Source organism: Podarcis melisellensis (genome assembly GCF_964234715.1).
Source record: "Podarcis melisellensis genome assembly, chromosome: 13".
Classification (NCBI taxonomy): domain Eukaryota; kingdom Metazoa; phylum Chordata; class Lepidosauria; order Squamata; family Lacertidae; genus Podarcis; species Podarcis melisellensis.
The window spans coordinates 20,961,777-20,986,448 of NC_138545.1; the positions used below are offsets into that span (position 1 = coordinate 20,961,777).

General features: G+C 42.1%; 2 long non-coding RNA genes across 2 annotated transcripts; one reads left to right on the plus strand and one right to left on the minus strand.

The window, feature by feature from the left end:
- The first annotated feature begins 1,671 nt into the window (after nucleotides 1-1,671).
- Nucleotides 1,672-16,922, plus strand: LOC309355341. The gene is made up of 2 exons (XR_014162504.1): nucleotides 1,672-2,644; nucleotides 7,803-16,922. It is a non-coding gene; the product is annotated as an uncharacterized lncRNA (long non-coding RNA).
- On the minus strand, nucleotides 12,468-24,650 carry LOC309355339. The gene is made up of 2 exons (XR_014162503.1): nucleotides 13,883-24,650; nucleotides 12,468-13,851 (listed from the first exon to the last, which is right to left on the minus strand). It is a non-coding gene; the product is annotated as an uncharacterized lncRNA (long non-coding RNA).
- Between the last annotated feature and the right edge of the window lie 22 nt (nucleotides 24,651-24,672).

Below are 24,672 nucleotides of genomic sequence, written 5' to 3' on the forward strand. Positions count from 1 at the left end.
TGTTGACAGGTTTCTTTTCAATCTCTTTCCTAATGATTCCTAACAAAGAAATCAGCCTTTTCCACAGCTGCCATATACTGGGTTGGCATTGTAATTGAGTTATTTGGTCAGCCACTGCTGATTCAAACCACATAAGCATAATTGCAAAGTTAGGAATATTTTTGCTCCAATGTGCATCACTTTACACTTGCTTACAGGGTTTTATTTAAAGCAGGCTTTCCAACTGCACAAATTCCCCGTCAAGCACTGTGTGTGTTTTGCTCCTTGTATCAATGGCAGTTTCCCCATGGGAGTCAGTCGTTATTCTCTACTCTACAGCAGTGATTCATTTACGAATCTGCCTTAGTTCAATAAAGTTAACTGCCCAAAGTTGAAAGCAAAGAAGAGGAGGTCCTGGCCCAAAATAAGAAAGTGTTTTAATATGGGTGGGGGCAGTTTGTTTTAAGTATGGAAACTAGCTGCACTTTACTACCCTGTGTGATTTGTGTGCATGCTGTCCCTGACATTTCCTATTATTTAAGTGCTAAACACACTTATATGCCTATAATATATTGTTCCCAGCCCCCATTTTACCTAACTGCACATTATCAGCTTCCCAACTGCGCAGATTTCTCAACTGCACATTTTGTGTCCACTTAAAACAACAGCGACCCTGCTTGCTTGGGACATTGATTCAAACTGGCCATATTATTACATTTCTTCTTGATTTTATTGTTAGGATACCCCTGTTCCCCTCACAGAGGGACAATTCCCATAGCTCTCTGGGAAGAGGGATAGACTGTCAAACCACTCTGGAAATGGTAATTGGGGTTTCCCAACATCTCTCAGCACTCTTAACAAACGACAGCTCCCAGAATTATTGCCGAGAGTGGCATCGTCGTGCTTTGGATGTGTGGTGTGAATATGGCTTGTCTCCCAAGAAACTGGGGGAAGACACATTGCATCATCTCCAGTGTCCAACACCCGCTCAGCACAGAGCCTGCAATTTCACCCTCTACAGCTGCTTCTGAGGTAAAATGTTAACTGTTCAGAACCAATTGTGGGCCAATTATACATATATATTTTCCCCCAGGCAACTACACAGGAAATCAATTCAGCGTATAACTTTATAGGAGATGGAGATCCTTTAGCGGTGTGTCTTGTGGTGGGCTGCTCAGTGGACAGTGGTTCTTTAGAGCATGTTACAAACGTGTCTCTATTTTCACCTGTTTAATGTTGTAGTGTAGCCCCCTCCATTTTTAAACCTGTTGATAGTGAGGTCCAAAATACAGGGGCTGGGCTCTCACATCAAGGCATGGCTCCACACGGGCTGTAGAGATGGCCGTCACCGCAGATGCTGCTCATAAATGGGCCCTTTGTTCCCAGAGGGCTGGTCAAAGCTCAAAATCTTTATTTTTATTTTTTTGTTTGACTATCCTCATCAAATTAAAAACTGGACTGACCTAAGTGAGGAGTACGTGTGTAAGTGCCTGTTAAGTCTCCTGCCTTAGTTCAGAAATGTCCGTATCTAATAATAGCAGGTTGTAACATATCTTCACCTTTGTTGTGCAATATAGAATTTAATTGCATTGGCAGAGCTGGTTGTGTGTGTGTGTGTGTGTGTGTGTGTGTGTGTGTGTGTGTAAAACACAGAGAGAAATCTGACCAGAATCCCTCTGGGGAGCCAGCGCACTCAGTTCTCATTAACTCAGCCCCTCTGGGCTAAGACATTTAATTAGCTATGAAGGAACACAAACGAAGGAGCAAAAACAAGGAAGCTAGGAAGCTGTAAAGGGCTTGTCCCCTCCGTTTCCTCCTGGGAGGGAGAGGAATGTGTCAATGCATCTGGGAACTATGATTCCTGTGGCGTCCAGTATATCCTCTCCGTAAACCTTAGCGAGACGCTACAGTTCCTAAGCCTTGTTCCACCCCACACCCCACCAACCATGGTTAGTCGGTGTCTGGACTGTACCATTCCAGTCTACAGGTACCATGACTGAATGTTCTTCCTCTCTCAAAAACAGACCTACACGTAGAAACCTGACAGTGTCAGCAAGACTAGGGATCTATCCTACTCTTCTTTGCTGCTATGCAAGTTTTCTACAGATTTTTTTTAAAAAACCTTTTGTACGGAGTTATGCGAACTACCACCTGAAGTGGTACAACCCAGGCACAGAGTTACTGCCTCTGTGAGGACTGTACCAGTTGTAATAGCTGCATATGGTTTATCAGTTTGTCTGGCTTCATTTACATATAAAACAGGGCTGCGTTGGTGGGTGCCTGTTTTTTACATGAAAAGATTCATATTTGTTAGGGGAGCAGACCGTGTCTCCCATTCCAGCCTTCCCTTTCCACACTCTTGTTGCTTTAAGCAATACTGTATTCTCTAAGCCTGGCTTACTTTCCATACTGAAGTGGGACTGTGAGGGGAAATTGCTTAGCCTTAAAGCTACAGAGAACAGCAAGAATACAATTTCTCCACACACACACACACACACCATTTCCCCACTCCAGCTTCAGTCAGTACAGGCAGTATGGATGGTTGCACCCTCATGTCTGCTTTGGCCTGCAGAACTAGGCCTCAAGACTCCTAAAATAGCCTGGAACTTATTTGAAGTCGGATTAAGAGCACACGTAAAACAGGAGTCGAGAAGATTTTTGCCAGGTGAGTTGAAAGTTGTATCATAGAAGCATAATTGCCTGGTGAGCATTATTGTATTCACAGGTTTTGCACCTTCGGGTGGGAAAATCTGTTTTGGCCAGTCCATGGAAATACAGTGGTACCTCAGGGTAAAAACTTAATTCGTTCTGGAGGTCCATTCTTAACCTGAAACTGTTCTTAACCTGAGGTACCACTTCAGCCAATGGGGCCTCCCGCTGCCGGCGCGCAATTTCTGTTCTCATCCTGAGGTAAAGTTCTTAACCTGAGGTAATATTTCTGGATTAGTGGAGTCTGTAACCTGAAGTGAATGTAACCTGAAGCGTATGTAACCCGAGGTACCACTGTAATTGAGCACCTACACTGTGAGGAAATGACGTTTCAACCATGCCACCTTCAGCTCTCTTTGGATATACTGTGTATGGCTGAGGCATTTCCCAACAGTTTTGAAGCTCAGTTGACATAGGTTGCTCCAGAATTTCCTTTTTTTGTATGATAGTGCTGAGAATTGTGTGTTCGTGATCCTTGGCCACTTCTAACTTGTAGTTGTTGATTTTTTATTTTTTTAATGACTGGTCAGCATCCGTAGCAGGTTGGATTCAGGCTGGTCTGGAGGTGGAAGATTAGAGGGATCTCCTCCTGGTGAGCCAGCATTTGGGGCCTAGTGGAGTGCAATATGTTTTAAGTTTGCTTCTAAGAGGCTCTGACCAGGATTGGCATGCACATTTAACCTGTGTTCAAATTATGAGGGGAAAGATAAGAATGTCTCTTAATGAAATGCTTCAGTTCCTTGGCCTGATTTGTCCCCCATTTTAGCTTCCTCTGCATCATAGCCTTATAAAAATAGTGTTTAGATGGCCTATCAAAAAAGGTAAGGTGTGTGTGTGTGTGTGCTTGTGATCCAAGGAGCATCATTGTATATTTATTAACAGCAAAAACCACCAGATTTTAAATACTTGACATTCAACCAAGTACCAGATAATGAACCTGGATGCAAAAGTACTGAGTATGTAGCTGAAATAATTTTGTGGTTGGAAACTCTACTGGCTTCTTCACAAAACTCAGGTTTCCTAAAGTTCCTTAGCTGGTGCGGCCACGACAGCCAAGCTTAGCATTTCAATACCATTCTGTGTAAGTCCCCTCAGAAGTTAAATCTTGCTGAGTTCAATGAGGCTTAAATGTGTTTAATTGTGTATGGCATTGCATCCTTAAACTAGTTCATAATGCCTGGTTTACACGTGCCCTTCCGAGGGAGGTGCGTGTGCAGTATTTTCCATATCTGGAGGGCACCAATTCTGACAGGCCCTTGTCCTCACCGCTCCTGTTCCCCCTACAATCTGTCTGCGTTTTTCTCTGCCAATATCCTTGTCCGTGGCTGGGCTCAAGGAGTTCCTGGCATAGATCAAGGGATTTGGCAAGTGGCCAGTCCTCCTGTGCTGCCAGCCAAAAGCCATTTCCCGTCGGTGGCTGGGAGGCCCAGAAGCCTCTTTGCTAACCACAGAAGCATCCCAATTCCACCGGGGCCCCTTGGAAGGACGCAGAATCCATTTAATGGGGGAGCCGATTCATTAAAGAATAAAAACAGCTGGCTCAAAAACAAGGGCAGAGATGACGAATTTGTCTCCCGTAAAGCTTGGGATCCCATTCAAGGGTGCCATTTAGGGTAGGCAGAGGAGTCATTTGCATAGGTGGCATAGCTCTCCCCCCACCCCCCACCCCTACCCCAGTTTCCTCAGAAGTACTTATATATTTGATCGTTTTGCTGCTTCTGCGTAGTGACTGATGTTATAAAGAATTAAATAGGCCTGTGTAGGAGTGGAGGCTGGTCCATTAGGACAAATGGGATACTGCACCTCCAACCTCCAGGAGGTGCCACTGGCTGTTAGCTTTCTCCTCCTTAGTCTGAAAGACTTAAAGCTAGAGTTAGCTGGCTCTGCTTCTCATTGGCTCCAGCTCTGCCTACTATTGGACTCTCTGCATTCTGCTTTCCCAGTCCCCGTGCGCAGCAGCCATCCCTGCTGTGGACTAATCTTTGTTGATGGTGCTGATGCTGCCGCTTTTAAAAAGGCGACTGTTCCAAGTTGGGTTGATAGCACTGCGGTAGAAGATGTTATGAAGCAGCATAAGCAGCTGAGCAAATATACCATAGGTGGTATCCAACACTAGTACTACTCAGAGAAGACCCATTGAAGTGAATAGATATTGCTAACTCAACTTAATTAATATCAGTGTGTGCGGTGAGCCTGACTTCACTGAATACTATCCCTTGTCTATGGTACAAACTTAAAAAAGTGTTTTCAAAACCTGTTTGCAATGGCTCTGAACCAAACTAACCTTCAGACTCACATTTTATGCAAAACTTAAGAGCAGTTTAGCAAAGCATTCCCACAATCCTTTGGTCAGGCTGGGGAGCCAGAATTAAACCAGTTTCAAGACAGATTATAATGCGTTGTGTAGACGTGGTCCAGTCTGTCGGGCAGCCTCCCAGCAGCTGTTTGATGCAGTTGCAGGATAAAGAAAGCCAAGTGAGATGCAGAAACTTTACAAGGGCTTGAATAATGAGTTTCAAAACGAGGACATCTTTGTCAATGGGGGATCCCTTGGTGTGATCTGTTCAGTGGCACTTGGATATATAAACACTTTTGTTAAGCATCAATGTCAGGGCAGGAAAAGGTGCTGGAACTGACTTGGGTAAGGTAAAAAGTCAATGTGATGAGACTGCCCAATCCTCAGATGCTACAAGCAATCTAAACGGATAGGCTAGAAATTGTGCAGAGATGCTACTTGCTTGACTTTAGATCTGGGTTATGCTTAAATGCAGGCCTGTGCAGCTCATAACTTACCAGCTAATCATTCTCAGCAGCCGTGTATCGTGTGGCCTGCTGTTTGCCTGTCAATGTCTCTCCACTATATGTGATTCTAAAAAATCAGCAGGTCAATGAGCTCCTGGTGACAAGTGAGTTAGGTGGCTGACAGGCTCCATTTGATTTGCTGGTTCCATGTTAAATGGTATAGCATCTCTAAGGTATTGCAACAACTTGGCCATTTTCTGAGCAATACATAGGCATTCCCAGATGATAGTTCCTAGGGGTGCTTGGACTACAGCACCTCATTTGTAGAGATTAAACACTGGTTTTTCTAAAAGTCACCCCTACTGCAGATGTTGGATCCTGTGGGGTGGCAACATCCATATGGAAGCAAAGGTTGAGACTGAGTTGATTTGGACTGCCATGTGTGATCTTCATTGAGCCTAACAGATGTGGGTGATAGATGTTCGCAGGCCCTCCATTGCAGCTCAGCTTTGTCATTACTCACTTGCAAATTAGCTGAGAGTTCCTGCAGAAGTCTGCACCCAGAGTTTTTCTTTGATCCAGGAAAAATAGCCCAACTCCTCAAAAGCAGTAAGATTGCTTTGGAAAATTGCAATGCAGTCAAAACCAATCACAGAAAAAGGCAAATATATCTTTAAGAGGTGGCATCCCCACCTACCTCTTCGTTGGTTTATGGCAAACCATTGTTGGCTGGTTTGCCTGAACTGGCAAAATATGGTTTGTACTTTCCCTGTGAAACAGGATCAGAAACCAGTGTTTAATGGTTTGGACAGATCAAGAAAGGAGCTGGTATGTGTGAGAGGGAAGGAGGGAGCACATAAGCTTGAGTGCTGCTAGGCTTGTTCATGTAGAGCCAAGCTGTGGTTTGTTTGGTTGTATGTGTGAATCATTTCTTTGTTGGGTGATAAGGGTATTCCTTGGTGGTGGTGATTTTGCAGAGGAATTGTGGAACAGTTATCCATGGCCCTCCGACTTCTTCACATTTGAAATACTGTAACCTCAACCAGTGCATTACTATGTGAATGTGAAATGTGAAAAATCACATTTTCTCTGCACTCAGTCTGCAAGGCTGTGTTGAAGGGAAGATGCAGCCCCCTGCCACAGCTGCAGCAGTAATAGGAACCTGTGAAGTGTTGGCCCAGAGTCCTAGGTTCAAATCCCCAATGATGATGCCCCAAACAACCATGAAGAGTGTTTTTTGGCCAGTCATTATTTCTGAGTCTAACCAGTCCCACCCCCTTTTTAAGAGGTCACACACTCTTGATCCCCTGCAATGGAATGCCTATCTTCCACAGCAACAAGGTGTGGGGACTGATGTGCCATAGGTGCTGGGTCTATTGTTTTATTTAGCACTTAATAGCATGTGCTTCCCACTCCCACCCCAGCCTCCGATCTGGAAAGACCTTAAAATTTCAAAGCAAAGGGCAGGCAAGGGGACACTTCCTGTAGCCTGCAATCCTCTTCCAGGTCAGACACCACAACCAGCTGTCATCTGTTGCAGGCACTACATGTGTTAATCTTCTTCCTCTGCTGATTAGGGAAGAATCCCCTAGATGGTGCTGGTATTCTAGGGTGGTGTTTACCTATTGTGCAGTCATCTTGTCTTCTTTGGCCAACAGAGGAACAAAGAGGAAATAGTACAGGTTGCACCATCAAGCCAGCTTTCCTTCTTCCATGTCCCTCCCTCCAACCCTCTTTCCACCTGTGAATAATACTCTGGATGCAGGTTGTTGGGTTTTTTTTTTGAAAGTTTTAAATGAAAAGGAAATAATTTTATTACATGCTGTAACCTCGGCATGTCAGCTCATGCAGACAGTATAATGTCCCAGAGACCAAAGACCAGGGGACGATAAGGGTTGGGGGGGGGAGGATGGAGTGTTGGTGGGGAAGCAGAGTGGATGAAATGTAAAATGAGAGAAGAAATAAAAAGATCACTGTGAATGGGAAAAAGGTGAGATGCACCTCCCTCTCTATCTCCATCAAGGGGAGATGCAAAGGGATGGGAGGCAGGGCCAGGTCTTAACAGAGTTTTCAGGGGAACACAGGCCCAAACCCTCATCCAGGAGTCCCTTGTAGCACCAGAGTTGAATGTTAATGGAAGGATGCAAGGGTGGGTGGTAGTGAGCAACCAAAACCAGTCTGGCCCAGTTGCTCCTTCTAGGTTCAACAGGCCTGGATTTCGCTGGTTAATCCCTCCCTCTCTTGGGCAAATTGCAGTACAAGACAAATGAGGCATCAGAGTGCATGTGAAGAAGTTAATGAAGGAGGACTAGAGAGGTGAAAAATGGGAAGGGAAAAATGGACAAATGCTTAATGACGATGTTCACCAACAGAACGCATGAATAGATTATGACGGAGTGGATGCAAACCGTAGCCATGGTGCAAACTGGAGCCAGTATCACCAAGATCACGTACAAATCTGTTACGAGGATGGATCAGCCTTGGAGAATATGATGTGCATGACTTCATAAAGACAGAAGAATTGTTGAGTCACTTTAAGAACCCATGTGGCATGGATGGATAAAATATGGGAGATTGCCAGCAACTTAGGTCTCTGGCTTTCCTACATATTTTGGTGAAATTACTGATGAAATACATTCTGATTTAATGTGATGTTTGAGCTGGATTGACTTGGGGGGAGAAATGTGAAGGAAACTAGAAAGGTGGATGGGAAAATATGTGGGCCATGGACAATTGGCTGGGTAAACTGATGGGTATATGTTGGACTGGATGAGCGGAAAGAGAAAATAGGGGCTTGCTGGCTGTGACTGAGAAGGAATAGCTAGAATGATAAGGGATAGTTGAGTCTAAGCCACAATGGAAGGAGAAAAGGGCATAGGTGAGAAGGATGAAAGGGGCTTTGTCAAACTGGCTGGCTTTGGAGAGAGGGTGATGTGATGCAATTGATGCCCCGTGCTGTCCTGTCGCCACAAGGCAGAGTGTGAGAGTGCATTGCTGTGTACAGAGAGCCTCTCCCTTATTGGGACAGGCTGGCAATGGGGGCTGGTTTATTGCTTTCTGTATGAGATTGACCTGGCGGTAGCTCTTCCACAAGGGAGAGCATGTGTGCGATGGAGGGAGCAGCATAAAGGTCTCTGAAAGAGGAGCAACGTTGCCTCCTTGTATTGCAGTCCAAAATGGCTGCCTTTCTGTCCCCGTAGCCCAGCCCAGCAATGGGAAAACTCAATGGCCCACAAGAAACAGCTGCAAAGTGTGGGACTGAAGCAGTTGTGGTGATGTGGTGCACATGTCCGGCTAGATGGTTTGCATATTGTGGGGTCCTGCTACTCTCTGACTGTGGGTGTACATGTATATATATGCTTTCTTTATATCTGTGTTGAGAGTGGGCATTATCAACACCTGCCTCCCCAGGGGACCCGAGAACTGGAGTTTTATGTGGGGGCTAGGGATCTCTAACAAAGAAGTCTCGGCACCCTCACCAAACTACGGTTCCCAGAATTCGTTGGGGGTTGCCATGACATCCGAATCTTTGTTATAACTGATTTTAAAAAAATATAGTGTGGATATGCCCTGAGAATGTGAGTCAGAATTATGTGGGCAAGTGTGAGGGCCATCAGCCCATGCTTTGCATAGATGTGCTGGTTTGTGCGTAAATGCATGGGCTACACACTTCTGTGTGTTGCCCAGTGTGTGAATACTGAGTGTGGATTACCCAGTCATGAATGTTTCTTCAAGTATATCCCTAGGGGACACATGTGTATTACAACCTAAACCAGTAATAAATAGGTTTAATGGCCATGGCTTCTTCCATGGACCTCAGAGAACTGTACTTTGAAGAGGCTACTAATTTTTTATTTCTGTTAAGAGAGCTTTGGCCTCTTCTTACTCTACTCAGCTGACAGTGTGGGAAGCCATGGCAGAGAAACCAGTTTATGCAGGTCATCTAGACAATACATTTATTACACTGCAAATGCAAATTAGTTGCTTCTTTAAAAAAAACCCTTTCCTTCAACAAGTGATTTTTTTAACAGCAGCTAAGTAAGTTGGATTTCCAAATTTTCAGTTGGCACTGGTAATTATGGACATAAATGTTATTGCTTGCTAGGGTGGGCCCTTATATGTTGTCCAAAACAGAGGACAAAAGGGGTATAGGTTTGTTTAAATTTAAAACTGCTACTTTAGATATATAGATGCAAATTTAGACATAATTACTATAAGTTAAATCTAAATACAACATATCTCACCAAAATTAGGAAGACCATAACCCATGTGCCTGCTGAGTTTTCTGTCCAGGTGTTAAAAATTGACCAGCCACTTCAAGGCCCCTGCTGCTTTCCTTATTAGGATTTTTAAAAAGCTTTGAACTAGGACTAGACATCCCTCCAAATAGAGGAATATTTTCTGTAAAGTCTGACATGTGGCCACCCTGCTGCCTGCCAGTTGCTGATCAAGCTCTTGTTTAGGACACAGCTAGAGAGAATAGTTGAAAAAGCTGGAAACCCTATTGAGAAGGTCAAACTGTGAACATTCAACACATCAAAAAGTATCAACCCGGGAATCTTGGGAGCAGCTATAATAGCAGTTAAATTGGTTTGGGCTGCTTTATATAACATATAGGGACCCTCCAGATGGTTGTTTTTATTGTAGGTATGTTCTGCAACATGTTCTTGACACAATAGTACATTAGTGGTAGGTTTATTCTGCTTTAGTTTGCTCTGCAATGCTTCCCCAATGTTACCACATTATTGCTGGCCAAAAGGGCAATCATGCAACAAAGCTGGGACAAAAATAAACCAGAACGCTTGGGGTATAGAAAGCTATGGGATTTCAGGAGGAAGTTATAAGCTATGCACTGCTTGGAAATGAAGCAGTGTGATTGCACACAAAATCTTTGTCGGGACAAACAATACTGAAAGCGGGATCACGTGTGACTGCCTTAATAGCATCAGGGGCACAAATTGTCATGAATGAGCAATAAAAAGAATTTCTGGAGGGGCCCTATGTGCTGATAGCTTTGGTGAGACACGATGTGTATGCAAACCACTTTTGTTTTCTGATGGTGTGCACATCTTTTGGAATGTATGTGTATTTGGAGAAATGGTTGTGTGGAAGTTATTACCTATGCTTATGTGCTCAGTGCCAATGTGATTGTTGCCTTTCTGAAAAACGGGATGCTTTCTCACATGGGTCTCTAGTACTGTGGTTTTTTTTGGTGTGTGTGTGTGTGTGTGTGAGAGAGAGAGAGAGAGAGAGAGAGAGAGAGAGAGAGAGATTATCCATGCAAACTGCAACTGTACTCTTTTATTATTACCCCTGTGTGCGCAAGTATGTATGCGTGTGCAGCAACTTTGCCCTATGCTTGTGTACGTCTGTGTGCATATGTATATACACAGACAGACACAATTTCTGTGCACACACAGGATTGCAAACTCTTGATGCATTTTGCCAGAAGTTGTTCTGTGGGATCCCCTGGAGCATGTGCAGAAATGGGGCTGTGCACATTCAGCTCTTAAAAGCAGAACGAGAAACCCTACCAATTTGCTATTTGGCATGGAAGGGTAAGTGAATCCATGCTCCACCTCCAAAGCAGTCAATCATTGGGATGTTAGCTTTTTAAAAGAGGTTCTCCTACCAGATCCGAGGACAGAACTGCATGTGGAACACTTAGTTGCACATGCAGGTGCCCATCTAGCTAGGAATACTTATATGTGGAACAGTCTGTTTCCTTCCACAGATACCAGTGCCCAGAGCTGAACAGAGGCAAGTCACCAGTTCCTCACTTGTGGGTTTTCTTTCTAAGCCTGTGTTCTTGTCTTGTCTTTTCATCTTCAAGTCCTTTGAAAGGCAAGTTGGGGTGCAGGGAGGGAGTGGAAAGAGAACATACTTTGCTTATTTCGTTGGAACCGAGAATGGTTTGGATGTGAATGGAATGAATGAGCAAAATTTAAATTCTTAGAAATAATTTCCTGTCAAGAGGACAATAAGGAGGCCGTGTGACCTAGCAAAACAATAACAAAGAATCTTATTCTTGTGACACCTTAAAGACAACAGTTTATTGCAGCAGGAACTTGTACAGGCGACTGCCCTGTTTAATTAGAAAGCATCCATCACAATAAATTTGTTAGCTCTTATCTACACCAAAGACAGAAACTAGTTTAATAATCTTCCCCTCTGTCTTGGGAAATTGTAGTAATGAAAGTACAAGAGTCGGGTGGAAGAGTCTCACCAAGCTAAAATTTTCTGGGATTCTTTTGGGGGAAGCCCATGACAGTTAATTGGGATTACTGAAACTAAAGACATGAATTTATAGCGAACTTATATTGAGTTTTTAAGGTGCCACAACAAGACTCTTGGTTGGTTTGGTTTTGCTGCAACAGTCTAATAGGGCAGCTCCTCTAGAATGAAGGAAGAATGAGGCTGTGCGGGAGGTGGAGAAGCATGAAGAAATAAAGAATGAAACAAAGACAGAAGGGATAAGGGGTTCGGAACATTAATACAAGTGTGTATGTTGTCCCCATTGACCCTCCAGCCCCACCAAATGCCTCCCAACACGTAACAGTTCAACATTCATTTGAGAATTCAAAACATTTTGGCACATGAATTGCATGTGAAGGAAGGAAATACCACGGGGTGTCGGGTAGAATAAAGACCCTGGCATTTCTGTTGTGTGTGTCAGAGAAATGTTCATCTCCCCCACATTTACAATTCTCTCTTGAACTGTTTGAAATTTTCCTGTCCAATTTCTTTTTGGAATGATCAAAGAAATGTTGTTGGTTGTTTGTTTTTTAAACACTTTAATTCCTGAAAACTTAATGTTTAGGATTTAAATTTTTTTTCCAGGTCTAGTTTATTTATTTTGGTCACCTATAATGACAAAGTAGTAAAAAATAATTTCAAGTTTCAAGGCATTAAAATATAGCATTCCATATTAAAGTTTCAGTTTTGGGATTGAGCGTAGATAAAGTTTTTTGTTTTTTTTTTAAAGTCAAATTGCACATTTTCAGAGAATGAAAAGTTTTGGGTGAATAAAAAAAATTATAAAAGTTTGTTTGTTTTGTTCCTCTTGAGCAATTGACATGATTTAATATTTTTGCTCAGTGTGAGCAGAAGAAAGATCACTCACATTTGGGAGAAGAACACTTTGAAAACCACAAAGAAATCTTTCTCTTACATTATTATTATTTTTGGCAAAATAATACTCTTCCTTCACCCCCTACATTTTCAGTGGTCCTCTCTCCCTCGATTGGCCCCGTGGGAAATCCTTATGCCTCCAGTACAGGACTTTTAAAAATGTTGCTGTGGCAACTGGAAGAGGGAAAAAGAGGGATTTGTGAAAAAATAGCATCACTTTCTAAATTTTATTATTATAATTATTATATTACATCTGCTTGAAAAAATAGCTCTGTGTCCCTCCCCCACCATCCCTGAGCCCACCCCTCCTTCCCCTCTTTTGGCACCATCCTCTGCCAAACATAATCAACCTTCCCCCCCAATAAGCCACACCCCCACCAACATGGGGCAAAACCACACTCCCCCCGCCCACACCCAACCTGAGTCTGAAATCACCCGTCTTTCCTCCATATCTCACCCTTGCTCCCAATTTAATCCAGCATTGGGGAAAAGCAGTGCTGAAAGGTAGGAGCCCCTCTCAAGCACCTGCTGTCTACTCTCCCCTCCCCTTCCAAGGCCTCAATCACCCCTACCATTTGCAAGAGAATAGGGCACTCTGTCCCCTGTACCTCCAGAATGAATCAGGGTTTTATCCATGTATATTTCCCCCCCTCCCACCACCCACCTTGGGGATGCACCTAGATGCAGGTATCCAGCTTAGCAAAAGTAAGGAGAGATTGTCTTGTAGCAGACACACCCAGACAGTTGCACAGGCACACAGACACAGGGCATAGTTTGGCAGAGCTAAAGGATGTTGAATAAAACAGCCCACCTTTGATCAGAACTGTTTCCAGCTACTGGGTGAACTTAATCCATCAAATTGAATAGATGTGGTCTAGTCTGCCATTGAAGACTTGAAAGACTACTTTCCTTCTAAAGAGTGACATAAATACAAATTACTCCTACACTAATGGCTAAAAGATCAAATGGACTATTCCACTAATACCCATATTCAATCAAAGGCAGAGATTTGCATGAGAAATTTCAGTCATCATTCATGGTCAGTTTTATGCTTCATTGCTACAAGGCCTGCTTCTAACTACCACCCGTAGGACAAAGCAGTCAGCACATTCTGGCACGTAGATAAATACCAATATGTTGTCAATTATTTATTTTACTATTTTCACAATCATGGGGTGAAGGAACCATTTGGATTTTCTGCTTCAGACATTCAAGTCCTGGGCTGTTTCTACCTTAAGACCATACAGTGGAAATAAATCATGCTTATTCTTGCACACTCTTAGTGGGCAGCTGTTAGCATCCATCTTTGGGCCAACAACACACAATCCTAGAACCACCTCAGACTGACTCACAACCACCACATGCACTGCCTGGGGACATTTACTCACATTCACATTAGTGCTTGAGCCTGTCCACCTTGAGCTGGAGATCTGGCCTTGGGATTCACTCCTCTCCTATAATGCCCTAGCTGCAAGTGCATTGTTTTTTTTTTCTACTGCAGGTAGTGGTTGAAGTGAATAATTCCTCTTAACATGTACAGGGTGCCTTTCCCTTGCCAATTCATCATCTAAAGCTCCCATACTTCTGACTAGGACTTTGGAATAAAACATGTGGAGGGCAGAGGATGATTCTCAGAGAGCTTTAGCGCTTCACTTCTCTGTTAACATATGAAGTCTTCCTTAGGTCTTTAGACTGTGTCTCTCCTGTTTGTTTGGCTACACAGTGCTTGAATTACAGGGAGGTTGGGGGCCTGGCTCCTTACCTTTTACAATAACTGTGGGGCATGTTTTGGCTAAAGTTGAGTCAGTGAGTGGGGCTCATAGATTTCATGAAGGACACCCTCTCCATACAAGCACTCTCACCTTGATACGCATTGTACCAACCTACAGATTTGTCATGCAAGCTTTCTAAAATAAGCTCCTAAAAAAAGATCTGCCAGGGCACAAGCCTTCTCAGAAGCCTCACCCTCTGACTCAGAAGCTCCCAGATTATTGGAGATGGATTGTAGTTAGTAGTGAAGGAAATGCACTCCGTGCATCCTCAGAGGTGTTACTGATTTTTGTGTTCCAAAGCTGTGCTCTGGAAAGTTTCCGAGCTCTGGCCAAAAGAAGCCCTGCGGGCAACCATACACAAAGAACGCTCTCCAAACAACTACCACAAGTGCACTTTCTGTACCCAGTTTAACACCAGGGTATGCAGGTGAAATACTGGTGTAAAACACCATTAACCCCATAGTCTTTGTTGAGCTGGACATTTTCAGTTATGGGCTGCATGCTACCCTAAGCAGATGCCAGATAGTTCCTTCACAACTTGGCCCCCACTAGGCTGCTCTTCATCAATACTCTTCTATACAACATCTCAGTCTGGCTTGGATGAAAACCAAAACAAATCAGATTATTTTTTTTAATAGTAGAAGCTTGTTCAAAACCCATGACATTCTTCAAATTTTAAAATTTCCAGCCCTCCATATTTATGAATATTTTATGTGCAAGTTTATAAAACAACATTCTTCATCTCTTCTTGCACACGGAAAATAAAACACAACATGTCTCAAGTTAAAAAAATATTTCTTAAATCATAACTTATCCCCCCCCCCGAAAATCTCAGGGGAGGTGTAAACACCTTAAACTTGCTTGAATTTGATTGTTTTGTTCTGCTTTGGAGAAGGGGAGGGGTCAGAAATGTCAAAAATTTGAAAAATTGCATACATGTTTTGGTTTTTGAAGCAAAAATGAGAGCTGGTAGCATTCTGCATGTGGAAAATATCAATGACAACTAGCATTTCCCCATATTTCTTACAAAAAGGGGTCACATTTTATTTTTTATTAATTTCCCCCATGTCCTGGAATATATATTTTATATTAAAAAACCACATTCTTTGCTTCATTCTTTTGGCAACTCAAATGTATGGATCATTTATTCCCCTAAAAATGCAGGGGGTTTTTTTTGGCAACTCAACTATGGGCTCATCCACACTTCTGCTTGTCTTCTGCAGCCCAGAAAGGTGCTCAAACTGAGTGCTAAAGATTAAGTACTAGGCCTGGGTTTCCCCAGGGGAAAGCAGTGGGGCAAACAGAAGTCTGGATGAGCCCTGTATTGCACAAAATGAATTTAGAAACCAAAATTGTTTAAATTGAAAAGAAATCAAGGTATTTTGAAGCTGCAAAAAACATATTTCTATTGCCATGTAAGTGTCAAATGCTTTCTAAAGAAATACTAAAAAAGAGGAGACGATTCTACTAAAATTAACATACTGAATGTGAGAGCAACATTGATGTTGCTGTTACATTTTTTTTCATAGAAAAATTATGTTTCTTCATCTGGGCAGGGAAGAAACTACCCCAAAAGGAGAACATACAAATAAAGTGACAATATTACTAGGTTGGGTCTGTGGTACTTCTGGGTAGAGATGCTGTTACAACATTATCTCAGTCTCTGCACTCAGAACCAATTTGCAAAACACATATGGTACAGCTCTAATGGGACTCCACCATTTCAGGATGCAGGATGGCTTGTACTACTTCAGAATGCTTGACTGGTATAAATAAAACAAAATAAAAATAATCCACAGAAAGCTAGCATGTTGCTGATTCTAGGCTCCTCTTCTCCTTGACATGTTAAGTTTTCTACAGATACACAATTTTTAAAATGGGGGAGCATTCAAACTGGCAAACCAACTCCACAAAGTTTACTATCAACAAATAAATATTAGCAGTCATGTTCATGCGTAGTCATGTAAGCCATCTACAGACTGAAAAGCAAAGAACCTATTTCAATCCAGTTTGCAGAATTTTCCTCCCCCATTGCTCACCTGGAGACAATTGTACTCATCCCAGATGAATCAGTGGCTGTTATGAGCCTATGCAAACTGACCCGCCCCCTGAAAACCCCCCACTGTATTCTGAAGTAGTATAGTCCAGGAGAGCTGTACTTCATGAACATGAAGATCAGCTCCCACAAACCAGCCAAACCATACAAATGAAGGAAACCAGTTACAACAAATGAAAATGTTGTGAAAGGAAATTGCCCATTAACCCTGATAGGTGAGTGGGAGGCAGGATTTAAAGTGCAGAAATGCAAAACACACAGAAGTCCCAAGGTTAACCAGTCCCGTTCCTCTCCTACATATATAACTTTTAAAGTGGTGGTGGGGAGTCATTTCTAGAAAATCTATAGTTACCATGATGTATAAAGAAGGCCGTATGCTGCAGGAGCACCTGCAGGTTAGAAAGCACACTGGCTTGTTGTTTGCTTAGTTATGTTTTAGGGTATCAATATTGTAGAGTGGCGCAGGGCACCACATCAAAGGGGAGCAGACTTGTATAGCAGGGTCCGAAGTATGTTTACTTAGAAATCTCATTGTGTTTAATGGGACCTACTCCCTAGTAAGAATCCACAGGATTGCGGCCTTAGTCAACACACCCCTTCCCTCAAATGCCTCCCCACCCCATTATCTCAGTTACACACCTGGACATTTATTAAATCAACTTAATATGGGACTGTGTGTGTCCTTTAAAGGGAAATCTTGGTCAATATGACCAACTTAACAAACTGCCCCCCATTTTCCCAGCCCGAAAGTGGTTAGGAGGAAAATGCACCACAAAGGGGATTTTATTTTAGACAGGAGCTTGCATTAATTAACCCCTCTCCCAAATTTGCCAGAGGAGAGGGGCTCCCAATCACTCTCCTGAATCTAGCCAGCTATTTATTTTTTTATTTATTTTTGCATAGGAATCGTTGCATAAAGAGCTTCCACTATCTGGGGAGGGGGGGTTACAGGTTGAGGTTAGACAGGATTCTTGGGGAGGAGTGGGATGTGTGTGCCTCTGCAGAAGCAGGGGAAATGTTTGCATAGTATGTGAGATGGATGGGTTTCCAAATAGGGAGTGGTAGCTCTTAAGAAAATAGGGAGGGGGGGGGGAATAATCAGAGTGAAATAGTTAATCACACACAACCCTACAGGCCAAAATGTGTACTTTCAATAACACTGGGTTTTACTATTCTGCATTAAAGAACAGACTGCATTGAAGAATACAGGCCACAAAGTCCTCAAGTTCAGAGGTTAGGATTCAGTAGGGCTGCCATACATCTGGAATTTCTTGGACATAGCTGGTATTCGGCCATTGGAAACAGTGTCTGGGCAGAAATTGCTCATATGTCAGGGAAAATCCAGATGTATGGCAATCCTTGTCAGAAATGTAGATTTTGGCGAATTTCCTTAAAACTTTTATGTCTGGATTTTCACTTTTTGAAATATGGCAACCCTAGGGTTCAGCTAACCAAGGTCCTGTTATTGGACTCAAGGCTCCTTTCTCAATAAGAATTAGATGAAAACAAAGAACGGGTCAGCAATTGGACATTTCTGGGTCAAGCCGAGCCCCCTGAAGGATGAACAGAGGCAACCTAAAGTCATAAAATGTGTAAAGAAAGTGGCATTGGTGTAACAGAACATGCTCACAGACCACTTTTAAGGGATGTAAGCATTGGCCCAACACCCCTTATTCCCTTCCTAAAGTAGTCCTACCTAGTTGCTAACCAGGGTAGTAGAAATATGAGATTTGAAAGATCATTAAGAAAAATGGTCCTTTGAATTACTGCCTCTATGAACATCTGATGGGTAGTTCTCACAATGGTTGTAGCATTCTGGACTGCAGGGAATGGGACACATAATTGAATGGTTGTCTCTAAAATAATAATAATGCTGCACGCAGATATGTAACTATCATCAAGGACCTATATTGGCTAGAAGAACCCATTTCCTTGACATCTAATTTTCTACGCTATTGGATTTATTTATTTTTTTGTATGTGGCATTAATTCAAGGAAGCTCCAATTTGCAATCTTAACTGGTACAGCCCAGATACAGATTGACCACCTTGATGTAAACTAGGCCTTATATGTCACTGCTGGCATTTGCTAGTATCATGGCAGCATTCTACCGATGGAATGATTTCAATAGCATGTGATGCTGAGAAGCCAATCACACGCTGATGAAGATGAGAGAGCATAGTTAGCAAGATCAGGAGATGTTTACGCAAACTACAAAACACAGCTCTAATCCTGCAATACATTTAGTAAGAATATAGCCCCACTGATTTCAACAGAACTTCCACTCTTAACTAGACCAAAGGAACAATTGTAACCTAAATTACCTATGAGGAAGTAAATAATCCCTAGGCTAGCACATAATGAACGTATTCCACACAACAAGACCCTAAAATTAATGACAACTAGAATCTCTACGAATACCATTAAAATCAGCTGACTAATGGATGATATGCTGTGTTTTGTCATTTGCCCCGAAATCCTTTTGCAAAAATAATAGATTATAAGAAACAAACTAAGAGTATGTATTTTATGGTGTGTGTTAGAAACATGTAAACAATGTGTGGCAACGTTTTGGTTGCATCTAACAATGCTTTTATCCATCCTTCAGCTGGGAAGCTCTTGGAATTGACTTTGGGCTGGTTAAATTCATTCAGACTTGATACCGACCATTAAAGCTGTAATGGTTTGGGGCCCAGTTATCTGAATTAGCACTTTCACCTATACAAACTCTGAGATTACCGTAATTTACAGAGGCCCTCCTGGTCAGTAAGATTGATTAGGTTGGTGGCATGAGGGTTAGTGCCTCTTTTGTTGTGGTCCCAATGTTTGCGGGATGCCTTCAAATGGGTTCCAAAGACCAATTTGCTTTAAGTTGTTTCCTTTTGACAGATATTGAGTACTGATGTTTTAAATTGGATTTATCTTGGCTAGAAATATTTTTAAATATTTTAAAGGTTATTATGCAAGGCTGTTTAAACAGACTCTGCTGCTTTATGGAATTTTGATATGTTTCTGACTTTAGTGATATATTGAGTTTTATAAATTAGTAGCTGCCTTAGTAGAGGGCCCTAAAGGTGGTCTGGAAATCAAACACACACACATATAAGAAATAGCAGGTGCCCAATGGCCATTCTGAATTATGGGGCATACTGTTGGATGTGCAGCAGGTGGACACAATAAGCAAGGTCTTCTCTGCTGTAATACAAGGACTCTGGAGTGCACTCTTCCCAAGGAAAGACAGCTCAGCTCCATCTTTATTAGCCTCCAGATGGGCAGTGAAGACAGGCGTTCGGTTTTTATACTGAAGTGTTTAATCTGCTCTTGTTGGGGTTATATTTCATATTATTGTTTTCTTGTATTTTATTTACTGATGTTTCAACTATATTATCCTAAATTCAGATTATCTTTAGCTGGATTATCAAGGCTGAAATGTTAAAACAAAACAAAACAAACTAAGCATTCACCCCACAGACCTGAACTGGTTTAATATCCGTTCATAATCCCTAAGAAACCTAGGGACAATAGCACTGAGAGATGGAGGAAGATTTATAAGGATCTCTTAACACAGAATTTCCAATAACCTTACAATCAACTGCAATTCCCAGGAAAGAGTTTTTGTGCCTGTGAGCTATGAGAGTTTAATTGGTATAAACTGATATAATTTGTCATAAATGCATTCCCATGTCCGATCTAGGTATGATAGCAAACAATGGCTTGTTATGAGAGCAAGCCTGCACAAAGCTCAAGCTAGCACACCCAGCCCTCCCCTCTCTTCATTTTCTGCATGCACAAAAAGAAGATAAAAACTTCCACTTTTGAACTAGTTACAGTTCCCCATTATTTCCAAATTTGGGAATCTGTGATTTTGCCTAACTAACAGGTAGTTAATAAACCAGGATTTTAATGCATAGTTTGGTCCTGGGTTTTTTTAACTAACCACAGAACAAACCTGATTTTCCAAGTTCAGAATAATGGGTAACTGGTTCATTCACATGACTGTCATTGGTTCTCAGGTTGGCTGACTTCCCACACCCTCAAATCAGTCCCAGGAGCCCCTTGGTTATATCTATAAGAGAGCTATTTTATGGGCATTAAAAAGAAGTTACTTTCACGTGAGATAACTCAATTGATCAATTTGGACTGTGAAAAAATGTTACAACTGGGTACAATGCAGACAAATGTCTAATAAAATAGCCATTGCTGACTTTGGACAATCATATCTCTGCTAAATAAGCCAAGATGTATACAAGCATTTTGCCTGTGTTCTTGCACTGTTGGTGTGCCACAACAAGCCATGAAATTGTGAATCAACCACAATTTCCTACTTCATCTAAACTGGGAAACTATGGTCGCCAGGCTTGGAACAAGCAGGATCTTAAACCATAGTCTGAAGGAGACTTAAGGTCCTGTCCTGTCCTGAACATGATAATGATAGTGTCTTGGTTCAAATGAAATGGAAAAATACAGTTAATAATTGAAGGATTCCAAGTTTAACTACAATACTCTGAGAATGGAGGAAGAGGTTGCATGTGCAGACACAAGCCTCATTCATATTTTGATTTATCTGGCTGAGATATGATTGTCTGAATGAAGTTTTGTCTCCACTGTCCTTCTCTCAATGGACATACTGTTGCCTTCTTCTGTTTGCTTTTAGCTTGTCTTATTGCTCCTCATTTAACACCAAGGTTTCTAAAGTCTTTATGGGTACAAATGTAGCTTTGGCAACAGCAGACCAAATCCTTTGAGTAATAAGCTTAAACTACAAAAAGCAGGCTACTTATACTGCTACAATGATGAGTAAGAGGAGATTTTGAACTTCTACTAGTTACGAGAATCAAAGTATGGAAGGCATAAGAGAAGAGTATTTGTCATTTTATCTCTTAAATGTGAATGGTAGGTAGCTTCTTCAACTGGTCAAGAACTGGTAACTGTTTACTATGGATAGCTTGACACAGACTATGGGTTAAGCACCCACTGTCTGAACTAAATGAGTTTGCTCCTGTCTGGTTAGCATAAGAGAAAGGAACTACATGTTCTTTTAACATATCTTGCTCTTGAATTTTTACAGTGGTACTGTAACTTTTGTTAGCTGCCATGGCATCCTGTTGGGAGAGATAGAAAGTTGGGACAGAAATATTTTAAATAAACAAAAAAACATGTTTTATCAAATGTGTAGTGGTGGAAGGGGAAAGGTTTCTAAGCTCTCTGAGAGCTGATCACTTGGCCACCACAATGATATGCAGCTACTGGTGTTGATAAGTTTAATGACAACAAAGTATCTATGACCTTTAAGGTCAACATTTAATAGACCAGCTCTGTACTCCATAAGGCTAATCAGATGCTGATGAAGATGTGATGCATTTAGCACAGGCTTTACATGGAGTAAATAATGGTTAACGTATAAATCAGTTTGGCCAGTGCCTACCAGCTGCCATTTCATAACCACAAGATAGCTTGTTTTTGTGCAACTCTGGCTATCACACATCAGCCATCAAGGATATGAATGTCTTTACCCTGTGAATGCAAGGCCTGCCAACAAGAAGCAAGAGGATCAGCACTGAACTATGGGATACCAATCACTTCAGCTACGCATAATATTCGTTCCTAGAGAGCGACTTTTAAGACTGTTTATGGAACAAGCAACAAGGTTGAGGACAGAATCCTCCCCTATTAAGCTCACTTTCAGACCACACACAAAATATTTTGGCTGCCACAGGGGTCACCCTGCCTCCATGACTGGCTCAGTCAAGCTCCAGAACTACTTCCAAGTTGAGGAATTCTCTTTAAAAGCTGTAAGGAGACATCTTCCAACAGTTCACTCTTCGTTTCCTAAGCCTCTTACAAAACATAGTTTTACATTTTTCAAAAGTGCATTAATTGGAAAAACTGGAGCTGTGCAAATTTGCAAATCTTAACACACCTAAAAAAATATTCAGTCAGATTGGTCCTATACTTTTCAAACAAGCGGTGGTGCTTTGCTGTTTGGTTTTTTTCTCTTTTACAACTGCTAATTGCTTGGGGAACCGGTTTTTAATGGTAGCTGAGGCACTGAAGATTCCCATCTTCCAGAACATCTACAAAGGGAACATGCCACTCTGTATTATACCCCACTGACAAAATAGAATTCTTTCACCAAAATACATCAGCTACAGAGAATGCCTCTGTGTATGGAGTTTGCAACACATCAGAGCATCTCTCACTTCCTGTTTTCAGCTTGGCCACCCTTCAAAACCACTGCTTTTTGCAGTCCTGCTGGGCCAACTCTCTGAACACTCACATAATAAAATGCCAGCCTTGCTGCATCCTGTCTTTTCCTCTGGGGCTTACTTATATGAGTTGACAGTGTGCACAACATTCTCCTCCCTCTTGCATTGTTTCAGATTTATAAACATTTTCTTACAAACATGAGGCTTTTGAATTCTGCTCTGTGACAGAGAGCTCTCCTTGCCAGCCATCAATAATCCCATACCCAGGGAAGGAAAAAGCCCTTTAGGATACACCAGGCTCCTACAATGTGTGGTGCCTCCAACCCCCTTGCGGGATGGGAACAGGTCAGGGGAGTGGGCACTGGCTAAATTTGGTGATTTTTATTGTTGCAGGGCATTGCAAGTCCAGAAGGAAAGTATACCTCTCTCTCTTGTTGTAGTTGTTCTTTTTTGTGTTGTTGTTTTTTCTTTTGTTTTTGCATATAACATTAAATATTGTCGCTTACAGTATCACATGCAAATACATGCTGGCTTGGAAAATGCAGATTCTAAATAGTTTAGCTCGGCGACACTATTCCTTAAGCTTTTATTTTGTCTGTCTCAGCAGCATTGCTTTGAAAAATAATATGTCCCGTACTCTGCTGCTAAATAATGTGTCCCCATATTCTGTTGCTCCAGGAGAAGCTTACAGGTGAAATATTTCCCCACACATGGTCGCCAACAAATGTTCTGATCCTGTTGTTCTATATATATATATATATCTGCTGAAAAATAGGTTTATTTTTGTTTTCCTGCATTTCATTTTTGTTGTTGTTGAGTCTCTTTATTTCTCCCCGCTCCTTTTTTTTTTGCAATCAGATCAAAGCGCCACTCCATCCCAACTTCGGATGGAATCAGGAAAAAAATCACAGTGAAAGCACTCACCTTAACAAGGAGTGCTCCATTATCGTTTTTTTTTCTGTGTGCGGAAAACGAAAAAAGGAACAGAAGAGAAGTGGGGCGGGGAGACGTGAAGGAAGAAGGCTGGGTCTCTTAAGCTTTCTCCTTCAGACCCAGTCAAATCCTGGAATTTCCTGCTCCCCAACCACATTCTGGTTTCCATGCCTGCCCTCAGCTCCTTCATCTGTAGGAACTTGAGTGTTCTTGGAATATCTACATCATAGGAAAGTCATTATCATGCATCAGGCAGAAGGGAGCACTTGACCTTATTGCTTGTGATTGATGGAAGATCCATGCACAAAAGAGAACAATTCCAAGGAAAGATAATAGAAGACCAAAGGCAGATGGGTGGAGTGGCCTTCTTCAGGGAGACTGTGGAGTGTCCATGTGTTCAAAGAACCAGAATTGCTCAGTAAGTAAGGAGGGAGAGAGAAAGAGACAGAGAGAGAGAAAGACTGGATGGATATCTAAAAGTGTGGAGAATTTTGACACTTGGAAATATGTTTTATGGAGATGGTTAGACTGAAAACAGATTACAGTGTTAGAGAGAGAGAGAGAGAGAAGTCCAAGGAAGTTTGTCACTAAGCTCTATGGCTCATTGCAGTCCTGAGTAAGATGATGAAAAGGGGAAGAGCACTAAAGGGAGAGAAATAAAGCGCAAAGCCAGGGCCAGAGAAAAATCGTGCACTCTAGTGAGGTTGAAGAGGGGGAGAAATGCAGGCAACCCAAAGAGGAGGGCCAGAGCCCCTTTCCTGCAGTGTCCATCTCTCAGTGACCTCCTCCTCTTCGGAGTATTTGGATTTTCTGAGCAAGCCAGCCCCCCGCATTCACCCTCCCGCCGGTAAATTATTTAAGCCCCACTCTTGATCCATAGCCACGGGAACAGAAGGCTTCAGGCCTTGGGATTCTCATGGACACTCCAAAAAGTGCAAACTTTAGTGCAACACCACCTGTGAGATGCCTCCTGTGTTTTACTTGTTCCAATGCATTTGACCGCCTTTGTTTTCTTTTTCCTTTTTTTTGGCATTACCTTATTTTTTTTCTTTTTCTTCTCTATATATTTTTTAAAAAATAAACGAACATACAAGCTAACCCCAAGCATCTCTGGTGCGTCTCTATAGGATGGAAGGGATGGGCG